We start from the raw sequence: 18,034 nt of genomic DNA on the forward strand, positions 1-18,034 counted from the left end.
TAATGTATATTGTAAATAGCTGGGGTTCCAGCACTGAGCCCTGTGGCATCCCATTAGTCACTGCCTGCCATTCTGAAAAGGATCCATTTATCCCGACTCTGCTTCCTGTCTGCCAACCAGTTCTCTATCCATGTCAGTACATTACGCCAATACCATGTGCTTTAATTTTGCACACCAATCTCTTGTGTGGGACCTTGTCAAAAGCCTTTTGAAAGTCCAAGTCCACCACATCCACTGGTTCTCCCTTGTCCACTCTGCTAGTTACATCCTCAAAAATGTCCAGAAGATTTGTCAAGCATGATTTTCCTTTCAGAAATCCATGTTGACTTGGACCGATCCTGTCACTGCTTTCCAAATGCACTGTTATTTCATCTTTAGTAATTGATTCCAACATTTTCCCCACTACTGATGTCAGGCTAACCGGTCTATAATTATCCATTTTCTCTCTCCCTCCTTTTTAAAAAAGTGGTGTTACATTATCTATCCTCCAGTCCATAGGAACTGATCCAGTGTGATAGACTTTTGAAAAATGATCACCAATACATCCACTATTTCTAGGGCCACTTCCTGAAGTACTCTGGGATGCAGACTATCAGGCCCCAGGGATTTATCGGCCTTCAATTCCATCAATTTCCCTAACTCAATTTCCCACCTAATAAGGATATCCTTCAGTTCCTCCTTTTCACTTGACCCTCGGTCCCCTTGTACTTTCAGAAAGTTATTTGTGTCTTCCTTCGTGAAGACAGAACCAAAGCATTTGTTCAACTGGTCTGCCATTTCTTTGTTCCCCATTATTAATTCACGTGAATCTGACTGCAAGGGACCTACGTTTGTCTTCACATATCTATAGAAGCATTTGCAGTCAGTTTTTATATTCCCGGCAAGCTTCCTCTCATACTCTATTTTCCCTCTCCTAATTAAACCCTTTGTCCTCCTCTGCTGAATTCTAAATTTCTCCCAGTCCTCAGGTTTGCTGCTTTTCTGGCCAATTTATATGCCTCTTCCTTGAATTTAACAATATCCTTAATTTTCCTTGTTAGCCACGGTTGAGCCACCTTCCCCGTTTTATTTTTACTCCAGACAGGGATGTACAATTGTTGAAGTTCATCCATGTGATCTTTAAATGTTTGCCATTGCCTATCCACCGTCAACCCCTTAAGTATCATTTGCCAGTCTATTCTAGCCAATTCACGTCTCATGCCATCGAAGTTACCTTTCCTTAAGGTCAGGTCCCTAGTCTCTGAATTAACTGTGTCACTCTTCATCTTAATAAGGAATTCTACCATATTATGGTCACTCTTCCCCAAGGGGCCTCACACAACACGATTGCTCATTCGTCCTTTCTCATTACACATCACCCATTCTAGGATGGCCAGCCTTCTAGTTGGTTCCTCAACATATTGGTCCAGAAAACCATCCCTAATACACTCCAGCAGTTTTGTCCGCTCTCCTCACTTACCCCATTCCATTTGATGGATATATTCGTGACATATGGCGATCCCTCCTGACATGTAATGTATTAGCACCGGCCAAATTCTTACTGAACAACATCAAATCATTGTATGATGACGGCAGATATTGCCATGTCACAGATACAAAAGATTCAGCAACTCAGCAGACTTTAGCTGTCCTCTGTGCTCTTCGTGATGTGGTATGTGAGCCTGACTCAGGGCATGTGATAAACATTCTCTACCCCCAGTTAGTCAGCACCCTTCTGATTCATCTCAGCTTCAGTGTCTGGGTTCGCTTTCCGACCAACTTTCTGACAATTCCAAAGGCTGGGAACACCTTCGGCCCTGCTCTAAGAATGAATGATGCCGACGCTTGCCATTACTCAGCTGAGATTCTTCGAGCTGTCCTGTCACAGGGAAAGGGAGATGATCGCATCATGAGAGAAATGGGAGGTTGGGATCTCATTGTGAGCCCAAGAAAGCACCATGAGGGGGTTACACTGCTGGCAAGCACATTGACCGCGTGTGCTGCCCCGCATCTGATCAGCATTGTGGAGCAACTCACTCCTTGCCTTGTCAACATAGGAGAGAGTCAGAGGATCACAATAGCTGCCTTCTTTGGGGAGCTTTTAAATCATTCCGTGGTGTGGGACTTGTTGCTGATGGATACCCTTCTGGAGAGTTTGTTTCGATGCTTGCTTGATGAGTCCCCAATTGTCCAATGGCTCGCTGTACAAGGTTTGGGAAATGCTGCAATTGGAGCTTCTTAACAGATAGACACATACTGCACCAAACTGTTGTCCACAATGTTATCTGTGATTGACCAGAAGTCCAAACCCGAGAATCTCATTGCAGTTGAGGCAATGTCGAGCATGTGCAAAGTTCTGGGTCAGCTCCAGGAGGATTATACAAATCCCATTCTTGGTGATGTGGCACTGGCAGTTCAGCCTTACTTGGAACATCAGCATGAGACAATGAGAGCTGCGGCGTTTAACGTTCTTGGCAAGCTAATAAGATTTGGGAGTGTGGAAATGAACCCTCCACATATGGAGCACATCAAGTCCACCTTGATCCGCTTGCTGCTACATCTCAACGCTGAGAGCACTGAAGTCACCAACGTCTGCAAATCCGTGCTGAATTCCTACGCTCCAGTAATGGAGTCAGCAAACATATCCAAGATGTTCCAAGAACTTTCCTCGGAGGAGACCACCCTGGATTATGAGAACTATTTAAGCAACATCTCCAGGCACATTGCCAAAGTCTTGGACAACCAGATCCCCTTGTACATAAGGAGCTGTGCCGCCTTCCTAAGGAATGTGCTTCCTGCGGTCAGAGGGAACGCACTGACATTCCTCGCTTTCCTCATGTACAATGCCCCACCGCATTATTACACATCACAGTCTGCAGCTCAGATTTGTGAGCAGATTATTGCCTTGCTGTCAGATCACCAGCAAGATGTCAGAACGAATGCAGCCAAGGCGATGCGATACCTCTACATGTATTAGGGACCATCAGAACAAAATTATTGTAATGTATGCGTTCGTATTATGTTTGGAAATGAGTCTGAAGTCCAGAAAGTCGCAGACCCAAAATGGGCGAAAGGGGGAAAGGGGGGGGAAGGGATTTGGCCGCGGCATGGGGGAAGGGGAGGGGGAGTGATCCTGGGCGGGGCATCTGGGCAGGTGGCAATAATTCTGGGCAGGGCATCGGGGGAGGGGGATTGTAAGGATGGCAGGCCGGGATGGGCGGGGGCGAGGTGAGAATCGGTTGCCTCGTGGGGTAATCGGAAAGTTTCGGGGAGGAGGGGATTTGTCGACCACATGGGGGAAATGCGAGGCCTGTGGGTTAGGGGGGATGGGAGCCCTCGGGGGTGGATTGGAGGCCTAGGGGGAGGTCTCCCATCACGGGGCGGGGGTGTGGGTGAGGCAGGGATGCTGGATCGGCACTTACCTCCTGGATCCAGCAGGTCTCACCGTACTTTCGCTGGTTGATTCCCCGCGGCATGGAAACCCGACCAGCCAGGGTTACATTTGAAATGGAGGTTAAATCTGAGGCACGCCAGCCGCATTATAATATTTAAATGAACCCCCCACCTCCTATGAGCAGGTTGGCTGCAATCCCCCCGGGCCCGCCCACATTAACCCGGCAGTGGTGGGGGGAGGGGTGTTACTCCCTGTGGGGAAGGGTCTATCTTCTGTCAGATCCCCTCCCTCCCCGACAGCCCAGTGGCGATTGAGGACTTGCTGTGGGCACAAACCCAGCGCCCACCACCCCTTGGTACAGTTTGTTGCACCACCAACATGTTCACTCACCTGTCTCAGGGAATCCTTTCTTATCCTCAGTTTGGTGAAGCAGAAAGCAGAGTCCACAAAGAACTACATGTACTTCAAAACCTAATATCCATCTACAAGGAGCGGGTGGGCTGTGTGGGGAGCACTGTCTGTTTATTCTCTGTCACTATCAAACATGGCTGCAAACCCTCCCTTGGCCGATTTCTGCTTTTCTCAGTGTTTATTGTGTCATCTAACTTTCTACCAATACCCTTCATAAATAAGCTGCCTGTGGGCTAGAAATTGCCTGGAGATCACCCGCGCCCGATCCTACGCGGTATTGGCGCGGTTGGGTCTTTCCCACGGCCGGAATGCCGCTGGTGCGCGCTCCCGAGGTTTTTGGACGGTCCATGTCGGCGGCGGCGATGCGGTGCGGGAGCGGAGCGCAGCGGGGCCAAAGTCGACTATCAGCTTTCCTGTATAAAGGGAAGCTGAACCGTTGTGTGACAGGGCCGCAAACGCTTGTCTGCGCATTCTCCCGCCATTCTGGGGTCAAAGCTGACCCGCGCATGCACAGGCAACAGAAGGACCGCACTCAACAGTTTGAAGGTGCAGAGGTTGGTGTCTCTCCGTGGGAGAGGGGCTGGGAGTGGGGAGGAGGGAGTCGGGGGGGGAGGTGGGGAGGGAGTGGGGGGGGAGGGAGTGGGTGAGGGGGAGTGGGGGAGGGGGGAGTGAGGGGGGTAGGCGGGAGTGAGTGGGGGAGGGGGGGAGTGAGGCGGGCAGGGGGGAGTGGGAGTGGGTTGGGGGTGGGAGTGGGTGGGGGGTGGAGGGAAGAACGAGTGATTGGGGGGGAGAACGAGTGAGTGGGGGGGGAATGAGTGAGTGGGGGGGAGAACGAGTGAGTGGGGGGGGGAGAAGGGGGGGAGTGGGGAGGGGAGAACGAGTGAGTGGGGGGGGGGGAAACGAGTGAGTGGGGGGCGAACAAGTGAGTGGGGTGGGAGAACGAGTGAGTGGGGGGGAGAACAAGTGAGCGGGGGGGGAGAACGAGTGAGTGGGGGGGGGGAGAACGAGTGAGTGGGGACGGAGAACGTGTGAGTGGGGGGGGGAGAACGAGTGAGTGGGGGGTGGGTGGGAGAGGGAGAACGAGTGAGTGGGGGGAGGGGGAGAACGAGTGGGGGTTGGGGGGGAGGGGGAGAACGAGTGAGTGGGGTGAGGGGGAGGGGGAGAGTGAGTGGGGGTGAGGGGGAGAACGAGTGATTGGGGGGGAGAACGAGTGAGTGGGTGGGGGCTGGGGGGGGAGTGAGTGGGTGGTGGGGGTGTGGGTGTAGGGGAGTGTGTGGGGGGTGGGGAGGAGTTAGTCGTGGAGGGGGTGGGTAGTGGGTGGGGGGGAGTAGGTGGGGGGAGAACGAGTGAGTGGGGGGGAGAACGAGTGAGTGGGGGGGGAGAACGAGTGAGTGGGGGGGGGAGAAGGGGCGGAGTGGGTGGGGGAGAATGAGTGAGTGGGGGGGGAGAAGGGGCGGAGTGGGTGGGGGGAAGTGGGGGGGTGAGTAGGTGGGGGGGAGAATGAGTGAGTGGGGGGTTGGGTGGCGGGGGGAGAACGAGTGAGTGGGGGGTGGGGTGGGGGGGGAGAACGAGTGAGTGGGGGGTGGGGTGGGGGGGGAGAATGAGTGAGTGGGGGGTGGGGTGGGGGAGATCGAGTGAGTGGGGGTGGGGGAGAACGAGTGAGTGGGGGGGAGAATGAGGGGGGGAGAACGAGTGAGGGGGGAGAACGAGTGAGGGGGGTGAATGAATGAGGGGGGGACAACGAGTGAGGGGGTGAGAACGAGTGAGGTGGGGAGAACGATTGAGTGGGGAGGGGGAACGAGTGAGTGGGGTGGGAGAACGAGTGAGTGGGGGAGGGGAGAACGAGTGAGTGGGGGAGGAGAACGAGTGAGTGGGGGGGGAGAACGAGTGAGGGGGGGAGAACGAGTGAGTGGGGGGGTGAACGAGTGAGTGGGGGGGAGAACGAGTGAGTGGGGGGGAGAACGAGTGAGTGGGGGGAGGGGAGAACGAGTGAGTGTGGGGGGAGGGGGAGTACGAGTGAGTGTGGGGGGGCAGGGGGAGAACGAGTGAGTGGGGGAGGGGAGAACGAGTGAGTGGGGGAGGAGGGAGAGAACGAGTGTGTGGGGGGGAGGGGGAGAACGAGTGAGTGGGGGGGTGGGGGGGGAGGGGGAGAACGAGTGAGTGGGGCGGGGAGGGGGAGAACGAGTGAGTGGGGGGGAGAACGAGTGAGTGGGGGGGAGAACGTGTGAGTGGGAAGGGAGAACGAGTGAGTGGGGGGGAGTACGAGTGAGTGGGGGGGAGGGGGAGAACGAGTGAGTGGGGCGTGGAGGGGGAGTACGAGTGAATGGGGGGGAGGGGGAGAACGAGTGAGTGGGGGGGAGGGAAAACGAGAGGGGGAGAGAACGAGTGAGGGGGAGAACGAGTGAGGGGGGAGAACGAGTGATGGGGGGAACGAGTGAGGAGGAGAACGAGTGAAGGTGGGGAACGAGTGAGTGGGGGGGATAACAAGTGAGTGGGGGGGGAGAACGAGTGAGTGGGGGGGAGAACCAGTGAGTGGGGGGGGAGAACGAGTGAGTGGGGGTGAGAACGAGTGAGTGGGGGGGGAGAACGAGTGAGTGGGGGGTGATAACGAGTGAGTGGGGGGCGAGGGGGACAACGAGTGAGTGTGTGGGGGGAGGGGGAGAACGAGTGAGTGGGGGGGTGAGGGGGAGAACGAGTGAGTGGGGCGGGGAGGGGGAGAACGAGTGAGTGGGGGGGAGAACGAGTGAGTGGGGGGGAGAACGAGTGAGTGGGGGGAGTACGAGTGAGTGGGGGGAGAACGAGTGAGTGGGGGGGGAAGGGGGAGTACGAGTGAGTGGGGGGGGTGGGGGAGAACGAGTGAGTGGGGGGGGTGGGAGAACGAGTAAGGGGGGAGAACGAGTGAGGGGGTGAGAACGAGTGATGGCGGGGGAACGAGTGAGTGGGGGGGGATAACGAGTGAGTGGGGGGGGGAACGAGTGAGTGGGGGGGGGACGAGTGAGTGGGGGGGAGAACGAGTGAGTGGGGGGGAGAACGAGTGAGTGGGGGGGGGAACGAGTGAGTGGGGGGGAACGAGTGAGTGGGGGGGAGAACGAGTGAGTGGGGGGGAGAACGAGTGAGTGGGGGGGGGAACGAGTGAGTGGGGGGGAACGAGTGAGTGGGGGGGAGAACGAGTGAGTGGGGGGGAGAACGAGTGAGTGGGGGGGAACGAGTGAGTGGGGGGGAGAACGAGTGAGTGGGGGGGAGAACGAGTGAGTGGGGGGGGTAACGAGTGAGTGGGGGGGGATAACGAGTTAGTGGGGGGGAGAACGAGTGAGTTGGGGGGTGAGGGGGAGAACGAGTGAGTGGGGGGGAGGGGGAGAATGAGTGAGTGGGGGGTGGGGGAGAACGAGTGAGTGGGGGGAGGGGGAGAGTGAGTGGGGGGGAGAGGTAGAAAGAGTGAGTGGGGAGGAGAACGAGTGAGTGGGGGGTGGGGGGAGAGAGCGAGTGAGTGGGGGGCGAGGGGGAGAATGAGTGAGTGTGGGGGTGAGAGGGCAGAACGAGTGAGTGGGTGGTGGGGGGAGAACGAGTGAGTGGGGGGGAGGGGGAGAGCGAGTGAGTGGGGGTGAGGGAGAGAACGAGTGAGTGGGGGGGAGGGGGAGAACGAGTGAGTGGGGGGCGAGGGGGAGAACGAGTGAGTGGGTGGTAGGGGGAGAACGAGTGAGTGGGGAGGAGGGGGAGAACGAGTGAGTGGGGGGAGGGGAAGAACGAGTGAGTGGGGGGGAGGCGGAGGGGAGGGGAAGAACGAGTGAGTGAGTGGGGGGGAGGGGAAGAACGAGTGAGTGAGTGGGGGGAGGGGGAGAACGAGTAAGTGAGTGGGGGCGGGGAAGGGGAGAATGAGTGAGTGAGTGGGAGGGAGGGGGCGAAGGAGTGAGTGGGGGAGAAGGAGTGAGTGAGAGGAGTGGGGAGGGGATGGGGAGAGTGGGCGGGAGGGGGAGAGTGGGGGGGAGGGCGAGAGTGAGGGGGAGAGTGAGAGGAGTGGGTGGAGGGGGAGAGTGAGAGGAGTGAGGGGGAGGGGGAGAGTGAGAGGAATGGGGGAGAAGGGGAGAGTGAGAGGAGTGGGGGGGAGGGGGAGAGTGAGAGAAGTGCGGGGGAGTGAGAGGAGTGGGGGGGAGGGGGGGAGTGAGAGGAGTGGGGGGGTGGGAGGGGGAGAGTGAGAGGAGTGTGGGGGAGGGGATGGTTGAGAGGAGTGGGTGGAGGGGGAGAGCGAGAGGAGTGGGGGGGAGGGGGAGAGTGAGAGGAGTGGGGGGAGGGGAAGAGTGGGGGGCGGAGTGGGGAGGAGGGGGAGAGTGGGGGGTGTGAGAGAGAGGGGGGAGGGGGAGAGTGAGAGGAGTGGGGGGGAGGGGGAAAGTGTGAGGAGTGGGGAGGGAACGGGGAGAGTTGGGTGGAGGGGGAGAGTGGGGCGAGTGGGAGAGAGGGGGAGGGGGATTTTGGGGGGGAGGGAGAGCGGGAGGGGGAGCATGGGGGGGAGGGGGAGGGGGAGAGTGGGGGGAGGGGGAGGGGGACGGGGAGAGTGGGGGGGAGGGGGAGAGTGAGAGGAGTGGAGGGGATGGGGAGAGTGGGGGGGGAGAGTGAGAAGTGTGGGGGGGGGAGTGAGAATTGGGGGGCTAGAGTGAGAAGTGGGGGGGAGGGGGAGAGTGAGGAATGGGGGGAAGGGGAGAGTGAGGAGTGGGGGGGAGGGGGAGAGTGAGGAGTGGGGGGGAGGGCGTGAGTGAGAGGAGTGGGGAGGGGAGAGTGAGAGGAGTGGGGAAGGGAGAGTGAGAGTGAGGTGAGAGGAGTGGGGAGGGGAGAGTGAGAGTGAGGTGAGGGGAGTGGGGAGGGGAGAGAGAGAGGGAGGTGTGCGGAGTGGGGAGGGGAGAGTGAGAGGGAGGTGAGAGGAGTTGGGAGAGGAGAGTGGGGAGGTGAGAGTGAGAGGGATGAGAGAGTGAGAGGAGTGGGGAGGGGAGAGTGGGAGTGAGAGGAGTGGGGAGTGGAGAGTGAGAGTGAGAGGAGTGGGGAGGGGGAGCAGGGGAGTGTGGAGTGGGGATGGGAGGCAGAGGAGTGGGGGGGGCAGCGGAGTGGGGAAGGGGGGCAGGGGAGTGGGGTGGGAGAGGGGAAGGCAGGGGAGTGGGGAAGGAGTGCAGGGGAGTGGGGAGGGGGGGCAGGGGAGTGGGGAGGGGGGGCAGGTGAGTGGGGAGCAGAGGAGTGGGGAGCAGAGTAGTGGGGAGTGGGGGCTGAGGAGTGGGGAGTGGGGGGCAGAGGAGTGGGGAGTGGGGAGGGGAGTGGAGACTGGGGGCAGAGGAGTGGGGAGTGGGGGCTGGGGAGTGGAGAGTGGGGGCAGAGGAGTGGGGAGTGGGGGCTGGGGAGTGGGGAGTGGGGGCTGGGGAGTGGGGAGGGGGGCTGGGAGCGTTTGGATGTCCGTGGGAGAGGGGCTGGGAGCATTTGCTGGATTTCTGAGCATTCTTTACAATTTTCACAATTATATAATATTATATAAGAATATAACTCATAATGTAAGTAATAATAATCATATATGTGAAAAAGAATAATAACAATAATAAATGGAGGTGCTGTGCTGGTGCAGAATGTTGTGGTCCCCACGTGGGCAGGGCCAGAGGGATTGTTAGTGGGAGGAGGAGGAGGAGGGGGTCAGGGTCAAGGGTCAGGGGGTATTGGGGAAAGGTGTTGGGAAAGGTGGGCGCAGGTAGAATTGTGGGAGGGGGCAGGGTCTTTTCCGTGCTGTTTATACTGTTGTTGTTGTTTGTTCTTTATAATGTTTGTTGTTGTGAGAATTTATATTCTTCAAAAATATATTATTTCATTACTTTGTTAACGTTTTAAAAAATTCCTACTTTTAGATAAAATTTTATTCAATGAAACCATTATTGTACTGTGTCTCACTCACTCCTGGGACATTGACAACTTTTATGAAAGACAACTGTAAATGTGTGATTGAGGGCGTCCCTTGTAAATCAGACCTTATCCTGGATGGCCCAGACCCAACTGACTGGGGTTTCCCTGAGTCTTGTGAACATCACGTAACTGGGTCAGCCCCTCACAATGCAACAGCTCCAGCAACCTGTGAGCATCCTCACCGGGGCATACATTACAGTGTGATGCCTGCTACAGCTGGATAGCCCCACGGCCAAACTGTAAAGCCCCGTGAAGTATGGTTACTTGGATGTACACCCAGTGACTTCCCCCTTGGATCATTATGTACACACAGTGACTCCCCCCTCGGGTCGTTATGTACACCCAGTGACCTCCCCCCTCGGGTCATTCTGTACACACAGTGACCACTCCTCCCTCAGGCCGTTATGTACACACAGTGACCACTCCTCCCTCAGGCTGTTATGTACACACAGTGACCCCCCCACCTCGGGTCGTTATGTACACACAGTGACCCCCACCCCTCGGGCCTTTATGTACATGCAATGACCCCCCGCCCCCCTCGGGCCGTTATGTACACACAGTGACTTGGATGAGCCCCCATTGCGTGGACACAACCCCTCCCCCCTCGGTGTGGGACAGTGAGCCCCTTTCTCTCTCCAATCCTGTACTGGGATTTAATTCAGTGCCTGGTGTGGGTCTGAGACAACAAGCCTCTTTGAATAGCCTTTAGAATAGGAGAACTTTTTTATTGCACTGTCCAATCATTTGCAAGGCTTTTACAGGTCACAATCCTTCATAGACTTGCTGATACAATGTTTGCACGTTGGTGAGGTGATGTTCCGTCCACCACAGAGCTCAAGTGTCAATCAGCGAACACACAACCAATTTATAGCAGGATCTCCGCATATATGTCAGCCCAAAGCCGACTGAAGAAAAGTTCTCCCAATCACATTCAAATGATACAAAAGTTCATTATCCGCATAGAATCACTTCAGTACAGTAGTGCTGGTCATGCTGAACAAACCTCACATATCTGTTAATATGTACAGCACATATCATTACATTTGCATCAACAATGGCTTTACTTCATTATCCACCATCTTCTGGGCCACTGTGAAGCTGCAGCAAAATGGAGGGAGTGATGTCGCTGGGCCCAAGTCAGGTCAGTCCTCCAACAATGGGCGGTATCCAGCGCAGCGTTAACGGGCGGTAGCGGGCCTTAAAAACACATTTTAATGGAATTTCGGGCTGGGAGGGAATTTTCCGACTGTTTGGGATCTGCAAAGTGGGCGGGGGCTTTTCAGCATCGGCGGCGGTAATGGGTGGCCCAAATTATCGCCACGCTAATCGGGAGCGGTAACTGTGGTGACGGGCGGCCCAAATTACCACCGGCGCTAATCGGGAGTGGTAACTGTGGTAACGGGCGGCCCAAATTACCACCGCCGCTAATTGGGGGTGGTAACGGTGGTGACTGGGTGGTAGCGGCGGGTAATGGTGGGCCCAATTTACCGCCGGTGCTAATCGGGGGCGGTAACGGCGGTAACGGGTGCTAATTTCTATTTTTTCTCAAAACGGGTGGTAACTGGACGGTAAATGGGCAATTTGAGAGGAAATTCTAGCCCGTGTGTTTTCCTGATCATCAACTATTGATCCTCACTCAATCAATGTACATTAGAATGGTTCATCCTTCAGTCTGGATGTCCGTTTGCCTGCATCAGTGGTACCTAATTGTGTCTACTGGCCTTCACCATGACACCAGCTAAAGAAACCAGCCAAAAAACTAAATGCCATCATCGCTCAGAGATCCCAAGTGTTTCTCGTACCAATATTGTGGCTCTCCCAACCTGGCTCTGCGTCTCGCCCAGTGACAGCGCAGGTCGGAGGTCATCACGCTGGATACCTTGTGCTTCTGATTATTCCCGGGTGTTGATTTTAACGGCGAGATATTGGAGAGAGCCACGGGTTAGGTGCGCTGGCCCTCAATGCCTGATTAATTGCTCTGTGCTCCCGTCAAGCGAGACTCTGCCCCGGGAGCAAAGTCCTTGTATTTGGGCCCTCAGATATACAGGCAGGGTTCGTACAGGTGAGTGCTGGGACTGGCTGGCCAGCAATTCCTTGCCCTAGGATGGGACGCTGCAGGCTTGCCCACCCAATCCCCCAGTTCTATTCAACGCCAGATGTCACACACTCAGATCAGCTGACATTTGTCGTCTGCCTAGTTCTAACGACTGGTCCTGAGGAAAGGTTCCTTAAGTTCTTGCCGATAATCGGTCATATGGGACAAGAAATAGCAGAAATAATACTGGCCTTTCTGGATGAGAACGGGATCGACGTACAAAATTGCTGCGGTCAATTGTATGATAATGCTTCAAATATGAGTGGGAAATACATTGGTGCCCAAACTACCATCAAAGAGCAATGCCCATAGAAACATAGAAAATAGGTGCAGGAGTAGGCCATTAGGCCCTTCGAGCCTGCACCACCATTCAAGAAGATCATGGCTGATCATTCACCTCAGTACCCTCTTCCTGCTTTCTCTCCATACCCCTTGATCCCTTTAGCCGTAAGGGCCACATCTAACTCCCTCTTGAGTATATCCAATGAACTGGCATCAACAACTCTCTGCGGTAGGGAATTCCACAGGTTAACAACACTCTGAGTGAAGAAGTTTCTCCTCATCTCAGTCCTAAATGGCTTACCCTTTATCCTTAGACGACGTCCCCTGGTTCTGGACTTCCCTAACATCGGGAACATTCTTCCTGTATCTAACCTGTCCAGTCCCGTCAGAATTTTATATGTTTCTGAGATCCCCTCTCATCCTTCTAAACTCCAGTGAATAAAGGCCCAGTCAATCCAGTCTCTCCTCATATGTCAGTCCAGCCATCCTGGGAATCAGTCTGGTGAACCTTCGCTGCACTCCCTCAACAGCAAGAACGTCCTGCCTCAGATTAGGAGACTAAAACTGAACACAATATTCCAGGTGAGGCCTCACCAAGGCCTTGTAGAACTGCAGTAAGACCTCCCTGCTCCTATACTCAAATCCTCTATCTATGAAGGCCAATATGCCATTTGCCTTCTTCACCGCCTGCTGTACCTGCATGCCAACTTTCAATGACAGATGTACCATGACACCCAGGTCTCGTTGCACCTCCTCTTTTCCTAATCTGCCGCCATTCATATAATATTCTGCCATCGTGTTTTTGCCCCCAAAGTGAATAATCTCACATTTAGCCACATTATACTGCATCTGCCATGCATTTGCCCACGCACCTAACCTGTCCAAGTCACCCTGCAGCCTCTTAGCATCCTCCTCACAGCTCACACCACCACCCAGTTTAGTGTCATCTGCAAACTTGGAGATATTACTCTCAATTCCTTCATCTAAATCATTAATGTATATTGTAAATAGCTGGGGTTCCAGCACTGAGCCCTGTGGCATCCCATTAGTCACTGCCTGCCATTCTGAAAAGGATCCATTTATCCCGACTCTGCTTCCTGTCTGCCAACCAGTTCTCTATCCATGTCAGTACATTACGCCAATACCATGTGCTTTAATTTTGCACACCAATCTCTTGTGTGGGACCTTGTCAAAAGCCTTTTGAAAGTCCAAGTCCACCACATCCACTGGTTCTCCCTTGTCCACTCTGCTAGTTACATCCTCAAAAATGTCCAGAAGATTTGTCAAGCATGATTTTCCTTTCAGAAATCCATGTTGACTTGGACCGATCCTGTCACTGCTTTCCAAATGCACTGTTATTTCATCTTTAGTAATTGATTCCAACATTTTCCCCACTACTGATGTCAGGCTAACCGGTCTATAATTATCCATTTTCTCTCTCCCTCCTTTTTAAAAAAGTGGTGTTACATTATCTATCCTCCAGTCCATAGGAACTGATCCAGTGTGATAGACTTTTGAAAAATGATCACCAATACATCCACTATTTCTAGGGCCACTTCCTGAAGTACTCTGGGATGCAGACTATCAGGCCCCAGGGATTTATCGGCCTTCAATTCCATCAATTTCCCTAACTCAATTTCCCACCTAATAAGGATATCCTTCAGTTCCTCCTTTTCACTTGACCCTCGGTCCCCTTGTACTTTCAGAAAGTTATTTGTGTCTTCCTTCGTGAAGACAGAACCAAAGCATTTGTTCAACTGGTCTGCCATTTCTTTGTTCCCCATTATTAATTCACGTGAATCTGACTGCAAGGGACCTACGTTTGTCTTCACATATCTATAGAAGCATTTGCAGTCAGTTTTTATATTCCCGGCAAGCTTCCTCTCATACTCTATTTTCCCTCTCCTAATTAAACCCTTTGTCCTCCTCTGCTGAATTCTAAATTTCTCCCAGTCCTCAGGTTTGTTGCTTTTTCTGGCCAATTTATATGCCTCTTCCTTGGATTTAACAATATCCTTAATTTTCCTTGTTAGCCACGGTTGAGCCACCTTCCCCGTTTTATTTTTACTCCAGACAGGGATGTACAATTGTTGAAGTTCATCCATGTGATCTTTAAATGTTTGCCATTGCCTATCCACCGTCAACCCCTTAAGTATCATTTGCCAGTCTATTCTAGCCAATTCACGTCTCATGCCATCTAAGTTACCTTTCCTTAAGGTCAGGTCCCTAGTCTCTGAATTAACTGTGTCACTCTTCATCTTAATAAGTAATTCTATCATATTATGGTCACTCTTCCCCAAGGGGCCTCGCACAACACGATTGCTCATTCGTCCTTTCTCATTACACATCACCCATTCGAGGATGGCCAGCCTTCTAGTTGGTTCCTCAACATATTGGTCCAGAAAACCATCCCTAATACACTGCAGAAAATCCTCCTCCATTGTATTGCTACCAGTTTGGTTAGCCCAATCTTTGTGGAGATTAAAGTTGCCCATGATAATTGCACGCATCCCTAATTTCTTGTTTGATGCTGTCCCCAACCTCACTACTACTGTTTGGTGGTCTGTACACAACTCCCACTAGTGTTTTCTGCCCTTTGGTATTCCGCAGCTCCACGCATACAGATTCCACATCATCCAAGCTAATGTCCTTCCTTACTAGCAACGCTACCCCACCTCCTTTTCCTTTCTGTCTATCCTTACTGAATGTTGAATATCCCTGGATGTTGGTTCCCAGCCTTGGTCACCCTGGAGCCATGTCTCCTTGATGCCAATTATATCATATTCATTAATTGCTGCCTGTGCAGTTAATTTGCCAATTTATTACAAATACTGCTCGCATTGAGGCACAGAGCCTTTAGGGGTGTTTTTTTTAACACATTTTGCCCTTTTAGAATTTTGCTGCAATGTGGCCCTTTTTTAGTAGTTCAACCCCTCAACAGCACTGTACTGGTCCCACCTCCCCCAGCACCGGTTCCAATGTCCCAGGAATTTGAATCCGTCCCTTCTGCACCACTCCTCAAGCCACGTATTCATCTGAGCGATCCTGCGATTCCTACTCTTACTAGTGGCACTGGTAGTGTAAATTCGGATTCTTTCCCTCAATCTGGTTCAGCGAATTCACTGAGTCGAACAACGTTGCCGCTTATAACAAAGCAGACTTTATTAATTGTTTCACCGGCCGGGACTTATCAGAAAGAAGGAATGCTCTCCCTCTAGAGTGCACCCACTCCCTATGGACAAGTCCTGTTACAATGTAGGGTCGCAACGGTTATACATTTTCAGAACATGATACAATTAGAGTGATATTCAGTTCAGCCTATCCCCTTATGATCCCTCCTTCCCTTTGTCCATTCATGAGCCGACATCTGTATGGGCTGTTTTTACACAAAGAGCCTTTCTCACCCTTTATTGTTTCAAGTTTACTGGTGTGACTTTGCAAGACCTTGAGCCAGTCTGTTATTTGTGCCAATGTTGTAACATTTGCAGTCTGACATTCTTAAGGCTATTCCTCCATGAATCCTTTGTTCAATTTCACTGTCTGTATACATTTTCCCACATTCTCAACTTCAATATCTGTATACATTTTCCCACATTCTCAACTTCAATGTCTGTATACATTTTCCAACATTCTCATTCTCCCCTTTTATCATTCCATGATAACCTTTAGGATTATTCTAGGAGTATCGCATTCAGCCGTTCACACTCTCTTTCCTGATCCTCCTTGTCGAGTAGGTCTTTAGTTTGCTGGATCATAACCCGGGAGCCCGTGGCCACAAGAGGGTTTGCTAACCTTGCCATCATGACTTTACAACAAAGGTTAAAGCAACCAACAATCAAGCAACAGGTAATTATTACTTCGATGAGAATAATTGCCCCATGCATTAGATAGGATCCCCAGGATCCACCTAATAGCCAATCAAACCAGCTAGATCCTCCTGCTGGCGTGGATAACTTCTTCACCTCCCTTCTTATGTGATCAGCGAGATTGGTTATGTTTTCTGAACTATCGGGAATGTAAGTGCAACATTCAGATCCAATCAGGGCACACGTTCCCCATTTCTCAGCTAACAGGTAATCGAGGGCCATTCGGTTTTGTAATGCTACGGTCCGCATTGCTACCATTTCAGCCGTGATGTCCTCCAGAGCTACAGCGGTACAGTTAGCTATCTGTTCCAATACCCTCTCTAGGTTCTGTACTTCATCCATGGTGCGTCCTATCTCGAATGGGAACATCATGACCCCAAAGAACCTTTCGGCGGAGGTGAGGGCTCGCCTGTGTCGGCTGGAGGCATGTGCTTCCGCCAAGGAACGTGTTTGCCGCACAAATGGCACCACATATCCCAGATAGCAGGACCCTGTCCAACCAGGGATATGCCCTATGCCCGCACACAAAACACGTGGCGTTATATGCTGCCTTCTGATATATTGTGTTGGGGTCCCAAGACTGGGCCCACAGATCTCCACCTGTTTTATTCGGAAGGTGAGAGAGGATAGTGACTCGTGCACCTGTTGTGATGTTGAGACTGTGTGGGCAATTGCTGTACCCTATGATATGTCCCTTGCTACTGGTGTCATTTCGGGTTAAACATATGTTCCCGGTTGGCCTCCTGATCCCCGAGGTATTGGTCAGGACTAAGAATAAATGACCTCAGCGGGGGTCAGTCCAGCCTTATCGGTGGGAGTAGTTCGGATCTGGAATAGGGCTATAGGAAGGAGTTTGAGCCAATTGAGTCCGGTTGATGCTACCAGTTTTGCAAGCTTGGTTTTAAGAGTTTGATTAGCACGTTCAACTAGTCCCGCAGCTTGGGGTCGGTCGGCACAATGCAGCTGCTGGTTAATGCGCATCTGGGAACAGAATTCTTTGTTAACTTGGCCAATAAAGTGAGGGCCATTATCGGAACTCAGTCGAGCTGGGATACCATATCTCAGAATAATTTCCCTCATTAACACCTTAACAACAGTTTGAGCCTTATTGTCCAGGGTAGGGTCGGCTTCGCTCCATTTGTTAAACACATCTACTATTACTAACACATATTTGTAACATTGAACTTTTTGCAACTCAATGTAGTCCAACTGCAATGTCTCAAAGGGACCTTCGGGTAGGTGCGTCTTACCCCAATCACAGGGGACTCCCTTCCCTGGATAATGCAGTTGGCAAACCAGGCAGCGACTACTGATGTTCTGGGCCAGCGCCTGGAGTCTTGGGTGCCACCAAGTGGCCAAAAGTGCGTCACTTGTTGTCCTTGCTTCACAATGAGCAGCAAAATGCACACATGCAATAACCCATAGGGCCAACTCGTCAGACATGCAAGTCTGTTCCGCAGGAGTGGTCCAGAGTTTAGAAACATTGTCAGAAGTACATCCATAATTTTTCCACAACAGTTTATCTTTTTCAGGAGCGTCCTCCTGTGCTTTAATGACATCTTGGATGGTTGGCATTGGTTTTTCCGAGGCTAACTTATCCTTTGCAGGACTTTTAGTTTGACTCATCATTCTGGGCACTACCATTTGTTGTCCACGAGAGGCCTGTTTGGCCTCTTTGTCAGCACAGTGGTTCCCTATATCAACCGGGGATTTTCCGGTGGTGTGGGCGGTACATTTAACAATGGCAATGCGCTTGGGGAGCATGAGGGCTTGCAACAAGTCATATACAAGTTGCATATGGGATATCTCATTCCCCTGTGAGGTTAGGAATCCCCTATTTTTCCATAATTGTCCGAAATCATGGGCTACCCCAAAGGCATACCTAGAGTCGGTATAGATATTGACCTTGAGGTCTTTAGCCAAGATACAGGCTCAGGTGAGGGCGAATAGTTCAGCTTGTTGGGCGGAATAGGCAGTTTCAAAGGCGGCAGATTCCAAGACCTGATTCTCCTGGTTTACTATGGCATATCCCGAAATTCGTCCGCCTTCAGGTCAATGGACGAGCTTCCGTCAATATAC

The sequence above is a fragment of the Pristiophorus japonicus genome, chromosome 17 (assembly GCF_044704955.1).
Source record: "Pristiophorus japonicus isolate sPriJap1 chromosome 17, sPriJap1.hap1, whole genome shotgun sequence".
NCBI lineage: Eukaryota > Metazoa > Chordata > Chondrichthyes > Pristiophoridae > Pristiophorus > Pristiophorus japonicus.